Below are 11,036 nucleotides of genomic sequence, written 5' to 3'. Positions count from 1 at the left end.
GATTAATGGCATATCCGTGTTTTGCAATTTAAACAAAATCAATTTTAATCCGTAAAAATGTGTCCTTTGAACATTGCTTATTTGATGGTCACCTTACAAATGCATGAAAGTGGTTAATTCAGTAATTAATCATCAGCCTCAAATGATGTTATTATAATTTATTATAACCCCCACATTATTGGCACCACATAAATCACTAAAGGTGGTGTGTAAATATAGTTAACCCAGTGGTATTTAATGTTTGATTGAATATTTATCGAGTGGATCGCTTACATGTCATGTTGACGCAACTCGTCTTCTGGTACAATGACACGATGATGATGATGATGATGATGATGATGATGATGATGATGATGATGATGATGAGGTTTGGGATCTTTGAGGTCTCAGGTTCAAAACCTGACTCAATGAGGTTTTCCCGTAGTGGTGGATTCCCTCCTTGATGGTGTTCCTGGTGAGTCAGGCCTGGAGCGTTAAAATTATTATGGACGGCTGATATCTTGTTCCAGAAATGTTCACTCGGGTATTGGGGTAGTTCCAAATGTTATGAAAAAAACATGTTATGCTAACAAACTTTGACATGGACAATTGATGATGTCCCATGAAGATTGTGTTAATGTGTTATCATGCTGTACATGAAACAAGTTTATCTGAAAACATAACTTTATCATTTACAATAATCAACTAACTTCTTCTAGTGTGCATATGAAAACCATGATCTTTTATTATTAAGATATGTAGCATTTTTGTGTCCTAAATGATGTGTAACAACTGTCTAGTCAACTTTTCAGGTGGCTTATCTTGATTACATGCAACTGTGCTCATAAGGCCCCCTACCATACCTTCATAGTTGGCATGCTAATTGTTAAATGACAAGTTATAGTGCTAACCCACCCCTATACCACCAAAACCAACAATATTTAGCCAATCAAGATGCATCAACATTTTGGTTTTGTGGTTGAGTTATTATGTGTTGATGAGAGTGGTCCATGAGTAGGGGTGGTGGTGAACTACCAAAGCACATGTAGATTGGATGTGATTACATAAAAAAAGGGTCCATAGAAGACAATTTTTGGTAGTACTATGATGTGCCTTTTTTATGGTTCTGTTTAATATGGCAAGGCCTACTGGACCAACTACTTTTTCCCTTAGCTTAATGAGGGCTGGATTGGGTTGGTGGGCTGCTATTCGTTTTATGGAACTTTATCTATTCATTGGCTTATATGCTAACAGTTAACACAAGCTTGCTAGATAGGGTGTAGTGGGGGCGGCATTTTAGGCAATAAGGGGCCATTTTGGCAACGAACACCCCCCCCCCCCTCTTCCGGCGATAAGAGGGGCGACAATATACGTCGTCGGGTTTGAGCTTGGAAATAATAATTTGTTAATATGTTGTGTGTGTAATATATATTTATATACAATATATATATATATAGTTTGAAAATAATAAACATAATTACTCTATGATGTAATTATATAATTAGTTAATTACTCTACTTGTATATATAATTACTATACTGATTCTCATAATTAGCACGTTAATTTCATTTGTACGTTAACGTTCCCCTATAAGCATATATATTGGGCTACAAAACCACTAGGCCTCTAAAATGAAAAATCGATAATTGCTGACGTGACGCCACGTGTCGAAAATCGTCCACATTTTGTAGCCATTCATTACGCATAGCCTTACTAGGATAACTTTTAAGTTGGTCAATGATCTTGACTATCTATGTTGATAATGATAATAATCAAGGTTAAATCAAGAACAATGTTTGTGAATGAAACTAAATAAAAAATGGTTCTTGAACATATAAAGGTCATGACAATTATGCTTTGTTTCTCACGAAATGTGAAAACTAAAAAGGTACAATTTAATAAATTGACAGGCATAAATAATTGCTACTAACTTTCGATAAACTATAACGTTTCATGAACTTGTAGGTCGTTCTGCTAAAAATGCATTAAAACGCGTAACACAAAAATCCTTACGTGTTTGTGTTTTATGCCTAAAACATTAGTATTGTTTTTCAATCACCCAGATAAAAAAAATATATCGAAGTTCTTAAAAAAACTGGTAATCTATACAAAAATTAAAATTGATTCCAAGATAGTTACCAGTTGCTTTACCTTGTAACCCCGAAACCCCAACAATATTATTATTATATGATATAACATTCTTGGATCATGTCTAACGATCTGAAAGTTGTTTTGAAATAAAGATTTTGTAAAATAGTTAAATTGACGGTTTAATACCCCTTTATTATCAAAATTAATTATGCATACACCTTTATTGCTACATTTTTTTAGTCCCTATATTTAAAAACCAAAGTACCAAACACAAAAAAGTTTCTAGAATATAGTACAAAAAAGTCCCCACGAAAAATATGGCGGGAAACACAAATACAGACAAACCATGCACAAATTGTATAAATTAGTAAAATATATACCAGTATTATATATATTGCTAAATATGGATGACCGGCTATACAGAACCATTTTTTTTGGCTGTTTAATCTTCTTTTCTTTGCTTTATATATAAAAATCTTTTGTTGTTTCGGTTTTAGTTCTGGTATAGTAACAAATGTTACCAAAACCGACCAATTCATGTCGATTCGCTATCATAATGCCCATGTTTTACCAATCAAATAAAAAAACTTTTAAATATTATATTTTTTGAATCATACACAATATACACGCTATACAAGTTTTGTTTGTCCCAGTATCATAATCCCCGGATTTTACCAATCGAATTCGTGACAACTCGATCCCATAATTCCCGGATTTTACCAACCGAACAAAAACTGTTTTAAATATGTTATTTTTTGTATCACAAGTTTTACGAGTATTTCAAACATTTATTAATTGTTAATAATTTTTTTTGATTTAGTACAACATGGTATCCTAACAAATTTAACTCATAGCAACCAAAAACGCATTAATGCAAATTACTCCGTACAAAACTAGTTTATATTTAAATTTGAACATGATAATTAAAATTAACAAGCATAGATAAATTAACTTCATTAATTATATATTAATGAAAACATTTGTTTTTCACAAAAAAAAAAACACAATTGTAAAGCAAACAAATAAGCAAAAACAAAACATACTCAAGTAAGTCCTCTCTATTTCAATCAATCAAGTGCATTCGGACCAGTGCAGTAATTAACCACATGGTTCCACACCCACTGCACCAAAAACCTTCTTCTAATCCCTTGCATATTATAAGTAGCACCATCTCCATCATTCAACATTTGCCCGGTGTAAGACCCACCTCCGCCGGTCCCGTAAATCCCTTCGCACAAGTCCGCAATCTCCACGGGGAACGTCGGGTCCTGCCCGGCGTACCACGCGTTGACCAACGGGTTCGACGCGACCTCAGCGATCTCGTGACCGATCACGCTGATCATCCCGTCAATCCCGACGTCACCGTTGGGCGCCTTCAACGGTTTTAACCCCGGGATGTATTCGGGAACTGCGAACGGGTACGCACAGGTACCCGGACACAGCTTTGCTGAGTTACCTACCCATGCGTAAGGTAATGTGTACCCCACTATTGATGGGTAGGTAAAGTAGTGGAACCCACATACGTTCCGACAAAAGTCCTGAACGTACACGTCTTCCGAGGTGAGTAAAAGGTACAGCCCACCTTTGGGTTGTACCGGTAACGGTTTTGTTTTGGCAGTTATTGCTGATTTTATAACTGACTGTATGGATAAACGTGTCAGGGTTTTACCATGTGATAAAAGCCTGTCGTTTTTCTCTCTCCCGAGCTGGATAGTTCGGGAGACGTTGGAGTCAGTTTGATCAGTGTACAGCTGGACGGTCTTCCACCATCCAGACACTGATGGTGATCGGTGGCTGGATCCGGATATCGAGTTAATAAACTCACGAATAATACGTTTGTGCGCGTTCGGCCACGTGCCGTACCATATAATATGCACGGTGATGTTCTCGGTTAGAACCGGACCCATGTGGTATTTTAATTTGACGAATTCGGACGAACCTTCATACTTTTTATTGCTTCCGAATTGGAGCTCGGTCGTGTTGTATGTCTGGTTCGGCCACGGGCGCCATCCGAGCGACGGGTGGACGAAAAATAATAAGAAAGAAAGGAGAGCTAGTGTCACTAGAGGCGGTGACGACGAACTGTCGTTGCGGGTGGAGGAGCACCACATTTTAGTAGAGTGGTTAAGACTTAAAAGTGGTACTATAGGTGACATATGCTTCGGAGACTAAGACATGGTTTATATATATATATATATATATATATATATATATATATACGTGTGTGTGTGAATGTTGATACATAAGTTTGATATAAGTACTAAGGGGGTGTTTGTTTTTTCTTCAAAGATCTTCAAGGGAGCTAATGTCTGCAGGCGCGCAGACATTACCCTTGAAGACTGTTTGTTTTTTTTTTTAAAACAGATCTGAAGTTATCTTCTTTCATCTTAAAAGAAAAGCAAGGAAATCTTGCTTAAAACATCTTCACAAAAAAACCCTACTCTTCTCCCTTTGCAGCCACCCTCTCATCCACTGCTCCTACCACCGTCCGCCAACACCACCACCCACCGTACGCCGCCACCACCACCCCCGTACCCCGCCGCCACCGTCCACCACCATCCACCGCCACCACCACCGTCCACCACCCACCATCCATCACCACCACCGTCCACCACCACCACCACCATCCATCACCGCCACCACCACCATCCATCACCCACCACCACCACCATCCATCACCGCCACCACCACCACCATCCATCACCGCCACCACCACCGTCCACCACCCACCATCCATCACCACCACCGTCCACCACCCACCATCCATCACCACCACCGTCCGCCACCACCACCACCATCCATCACCACCACCGTCCACCACCCACCATCCATCACCACCACCGTCCGCCACCACCACCACCATCCATCACCACCACCGTCCACCACCCACCATCCATCACCACCACCATCCATCACCACCACCACCATCCATCACCGCCACCACCACCATCCATCACCCACCACCACCACCATCCATCACCACCACCGTCCACCACCAACCAAAACCATCCATCACCACCACCCATTGTCCACCACCACCATCCACCGCCACTACCCACCGTCCGCCGCCACTACCACCATCCACCACCACCACCTTCCACCACCCACCAAAACCAAATCGGCATGGCAGGCAAAGACTAAAAACTAGATGTAACTTGAATAAATGACTTCTATCTTGTGAGATAAGTTTGACAGTTATGCAGACAGTATCAGCTTATAAAAACAAACAGTCTTATATTTTCAGCTTGCAGATCTTCAGACCACATCTTCAGTTGCAGACATGAAAACAGATGAAATCAGCTTGCAGACAGTTTATGTCTGCAAAAACAAACAGCACCTAAGATATTATTTTGTGAAGAGATTGCTAGCTAGGTAATTGACAGCAGGGAATTAGTTAACTTGATAAAAGTTTGTAAGAGGTTATTATTAGATGTATATCTTTTTGTATATTAGTCAAATTTAGATTGTATTGTTGTAGGAAAGATTATTATACATTTCCTAATTTCATTACTCTCTTTGTGTAGTGTTGTGACATTCGTCAATTTCGGGTCACTTTTGTTATGTAAACCCGACCCGTTTGTAACCCGAACATTTCAAATATATAAAATATTGGATCTTGTCATTTAAAATATATAAAATATTGTTTTTTTTTATATTATGCATTGTTTGACCATTTAAACATACCAATTTTTATGCAAACCATAAAAGAATCTTTATGCTCAACCCTTCACTCCTTCCCTATATATACACACCCATCTTCTTCATTTTACTCTTGCTACATCTCCAAAAAACTCTCTCAAACTCCATAGATTCAAGGTTGTTATTTCTTATGTATTTTTTAAGTTTTGACTTCTCAAGTCAAACTAACTATAGTCTTTCATTCTAACTTGTTCATCTAACATTACTAACTCTTGAATATTGTGGTACAACATATATATAATACACACCCCTTGTTTCCTTTATTTGTTACTTCACCGACTTTGGTTGGTTAAGTTTCGAATGTCATAAGGCAAGGCTTCATGGAAGACTTCGTGTTCTTGATATATATTTACACACACGTAACTTATTATACATATCACTTATGACTAACTTCTAACCCTTTAGTTTGTTCATCTTATTTACAAGTTCCATGGTGTGGGTTTGTATAAGACTAACCTCGGTTTAACCGAAACTAGTCCAAACCGGAAACCGAACTTTTGTTTACTAGTTTTGTTAAAATAGTTGTTTAAACATGTTTATTGCTAGATTTGAGTTTCAAAAATCATTTTTACAAGTTCTTTGATATTAAGCATATGGAATCCATCTATGAACTCGTTGGGAGATGGAAACCGAACTAAACCGAAACTTTTGCTTAAAAGACTTGTAGTTAACTTTTTTTGTTGTAAAATTTAAGTTTTCTTCATTTATAAACCAATATACAAGTTCTATGATATTTGGGCATGTAGAAACCATCTATGAACTATTTGTGAGATGGAGACCGAACTATACCGACTTTTACTCGCTTAAGACACACAAGTGTGTTTTTAGTTATCAAGACTCGTATATTTCTTTAAAAAATAGTTTACAAACTGATTTTAATTATTTTTCTTAAGTACTTTGAATAGTTGGATCCAACTTGATCTCATAACATAGTTTGGACCGACAAAACCGAACACTCGCTTAAATTGCGTTGTTAGTTCTAAACAATAGATCTACGTACTTGGTTAAGTGTTAGTATGTTTTAATGAGTTATCTCATAACAATTAATATTTTGGAAAGTTGACTTTGGGTTGGACCATTTGTCAAGACCCGAACCGACAACCCGAACACTCGTTAAAAACCCGTTTTAGTATCTTTAGCCTAATGGAACTTGCATTTTAGCATTTTCCCCACCTTATTACTTAACATTGGTTAAGTAAATATTAAGGTTATATACTTTAACCCTGTTTTGAGCAAACTTACATTTTTTAAAAGGGTTATTATTATAAATTCTTAAATAGTTACATTTTAAACCTTGAACTTTAATTGATTAGTTTTTGCAACAATTATTTTATTTAAAGATCTTCAAGACAACCTTTCTAAATCCAAGACTTTCTTTTATTTAGGCTTCATACGTTAAACTCGTCGTTCCGGCAAATCTCCAAATAATCAATCTTTCAAGTTTATTACTTGAACGTGAGTAACTTCATACCCCGTTTTCTATCTTTTATTTTGGGGGTGACATTTCAACTTATCAAAACTAAATGTTTTATACTTGGGTCTTAAACCACAAACGTTGTTGTATACCTTACTTGAATAATTGCTCGATTTGGTGTTCTATGCTTATTTGACTATGTGTTTATCGCTTTTGGATGGTGGAACTATAAATCCTAGACCATTTGGCAACCCCTCATGGCAAGGTGTCGTTAACGTAATGCAATTAACGATAACTATAAAATCCTAAACTATTTGGCAACCCCTTATAGTTGGGTGTCGCTAACTTGTTAGCGATAACTATTTATCCAAGTTTATAGCTATTATTTATGGTTTTGTATACTAGTTTTGTGGCTTTTCATACTATATATCTATTGTTCAAACTTATGAATTGCTCACCAACCTTTGTGTTGATAAACTTTATTTTATGAAATGTTACAGGTTTGCATCTAGGTTGATTATGGAGTTCGGTGAAGAAAACATCACAAATACCGTTAGGATATTAGCAAAAATGAACAATATTTGATTTGCTATATTTTGTTATATTTTGTTGTATTTGAGTTATGAATATTTGGTTATGTGACATTTGCGATGTTGTGAAATGAAATGAGTTTGTTAAATATTGTCGCTTTAAATAGTGTCATGCGCTTATGAGCAATCGTTGCACCCCGGCATGTTCCGCCGCCTTTGGTCGGGGTGTGACAAGTGTAATTTACGAGCCGAGTCAAATTAAGCGAGAGCTTGCTTGTTGTTTGGCTCGTTTAAAAATCGAGCCGAAATCAAGCAAGTCCTTACCAGACATTTTTTAAACAAGCGTCAAAAGATTTGGACAGTCTTAGCAAGTTATGTGCATAATGTTTCATTATCGATTATTCAACCATTACAGTTGTTTTGTTGTTTTTAAAGAGTTGGAATATAATTTTATAACTTAAATGATATTTTAGTGAAACTTACCTTTATATAAAATTTATTTTATTATATATATGCAAAATTTTAAAAGTTTTATGAAATAATAAAATACAAGTCATGTAAATTGTAAATATCTCCGAAACTAAATTCATGTAGGACCCACTTAAGTAGAAAGGTCCCTACCGGACGTCCGGAATCATGCTCCCCGTTCTTAAATTTTAGCTCAATTTTACTATTTTAATTATTTATAGCTTTATTACACACAATTATATGAATGAGTGATGCTTAAGAAGGGTTTTTTTTTTTGTAATGGGTTCCTTTTTAATGGTGTTTCCAATCTTGTGTAAGTCAGGTTTGAAATGTCAAACAGTATGGTCAATTGACATCAGGTTTCAAAAAGAATCACTCAGGTATTAGAATGAACCCATTCACAATCTCTCATAACCCAATCTTTATTAAAATAATAATATCTCTTTTTTCTATCTACACACAACCATACTCAATTTCTCACACACATTCACAGACCATCCCAACTTAAAAAAAATATTTTTTTAACGACGTCTGTTTATAATAAAATTTATATCAGAATGTTCATAATTTTTTAAGAAATATCGTGTATTTAATTATTATTTTAGTTCGAATATTAAAAGTTAATTGAGTAATTATGTTATTGAGGGTTAGTTTAGATTGCAATTTGGGTTTGCCAATCTAGATTGCTTTATATTTTTTTTTAAAATTTAGAATCACCAATCTCATTATGAGATTGCCAATGAGAGTAGTCTTAGGAGCAGTTTCAAATGCTTGTTCGAAAAACACACACACAAGTTAATGTGTGTTTATATGCTTTTGCTTATAAATATTTTGATTAATATAGATAATTATTAGATGTTGGAAAACCCTATTATGTTGCTTATACTAATACTATACATGTTGCATTGTAATTCTAAGTATTGCTTACCAAAGTCTAGAGAGTCAAATCTTACATAACAAGTTTTAAACACTTCTTAAATTGTGAACAACTTTAGTTTATTGCATCGAATAATCAAAACCATCTATGTCTGTATTTTATGGTTTTTCTTTTCGTACTTCTAGTTCTGAAATACATTTTTCAATATATTAAAATCCTATGATTGCATAAATTATATTCAACCATATGAGATGTGATAACAATATTAAGAGAAATATTTTGATTTAACAATACTACTTGTTAGACCTTACTCAACCATCTCTATTCTCCTTACCACATTTTTGAATTCTCTTTTGATATAAATACAAATTTTGTCCTTTAAACATACATGATTTATGGGTCAGGTTCTTTAAAATGTTTAGTTTCAGACAGTATCTTTTACATGTTATGTTTATTTGATTTTCATTATTTAAACTAATTGTCATTCAATTCTTCCGTTAACAGTCTTATTTTTTAACAAAACATCTTTAAACCAACTTGAATTCTGATACTGCACTGATATGACGGTTTGTAAATGTTGACGTTACGGGTGTTAAATTTTTTTTAAAAGAAATTTAGTTTAAATAGTTTTAACAATTACTCGAAAGTGTATATTCAAATTCAAATTCAAATTCAAATTCAAATTCAAAGACACCACTACTCAAAGTGCCTAGGTGGGGTCACAAAGCAAGTGAGGGTCAAGATGACGTGTCTTTTAGTGGTATTTTAGCAAAAGCACTTCTGAAGGAAATTAAAAGTATATAAAATTTATACAAATATTTAATCTCTATTTTGTAAAGCTACTCCAAACTTATTTTTCGGATTATTCTTTTTATAAAATCAAAAGTAAAATTTAATCATCGAAAAGATTTTAACTCTAGCATCTTGGTAGACGTGTCCTTTTAACTTTAAGTTGAAAAAAAAAAACAAATTAACTTTTTTCAAGAAACATAAATTAAAGATCTTAAAATGATTATACAAATTATGGGGTGGATCATAACTAGAGCATTAAAATCAGTATGAATGACTAATATCTAGTCTTAGAAACACTCATTCAGATATTTGGGAATTAAGATAGTTCCAAATATTTGTAAAATATAGTTATAGAAGTTGCTAGTCATATGTATATTCATTATCCTTGATTTAATACAAAAAATAAAAAAAAAAACCTTTGAATCCTAATTGATTTTTAATTCAAGTGCTACATTTATTTAATTGAATTTTAACATAGCACGTACGTGTATTATTGAATGAAAAGTCGTAAAAATTTATAAGAAATGATGCGTGAAGGTCCTTTCTAAATTAATATTTTACTTTTTCATAGTAACGTCAATTTATTTCCGAATATATAAGATCACTTTTGATTATTTTGTTAGTTTGAAAATAACATTTTTATTCCTTAAAACTTGTGATTAATCTGGTGGGATTCCTCCTTACTATGCGATCGATGAGTACTTTCTTGTCCGGTTTGTATCGATTTGGTTCATCATAGTAGTACCGATACCGGTACAATAACACTACTTGTTATGGTTTAACTACTCAAATTTTGCTCTATATATGACTCATAGAAAGCATGAGCTTTTAATCACCTAAAGTAATTTATTGATCGATATCTTTTTGTTATAAAATGTCATCGTTCTAGCCCTTCTATAAACACAAACAAGCGATGAGAATTATTGTGTGGGGTGTCTTTGATTTAACCGAGTTTGTAGGAAGACTTTCTCTTCACCTCTAAGAGATCCCGACCTAAGAAAGCAAAAAATTGAAGGATTTTTACAATACTGGCTAATAATTTGACATATGGTAACCGTTACATGCAATTAAGATGTGCTCTAAGGATTATAAACATTCATTACACAACTGCCACCCCTTCGAATGAATCGAAATCTATCATTGAACAAAGGCATCAAAAGTTGGATTGCGACCAGTCTTCGCTCGT

At 34.6% G+C, this 11,036-nt stretch overlaps 1 pseudogene; it reads right to left on the bottom strand.

Moving 5' to 3' along the window:
* Positions 1 to 3,137: 3,137 nt before the first annotated feature.
* LOC143627036 (protein EXORDIUM-like 3 pseudogene) lies at positions 3,138 to 4,217 on the bottom strand (annotated as a pseudogene).
* Positions 4,218 to 11,036: the final 6,819 nt, after the last annotated feature.

This window comes from Bidens hawaiensis, unplaced genomic scaffold, assembly GCF_021521415.1.
Source record: "Bidens hawaiensis isolate Kalapana, Puna unplaced genomic scaffold, B.hawaiensis_p1.1 tig00004595_1, whole genome shotgun sequence".
NCBI classification, from domain to species: domain Eukaryota; kingdom Viridiplantae; phylum Streptophyta; class Magnoliopsida; order Asterales; family Asteraceae; genus Bidens; species Bidens hawaiensis.
Note: the sequence above shows the minus strand (reverse complement) of the source record. Positions and strands in the feature narration are given on the sequence as shown.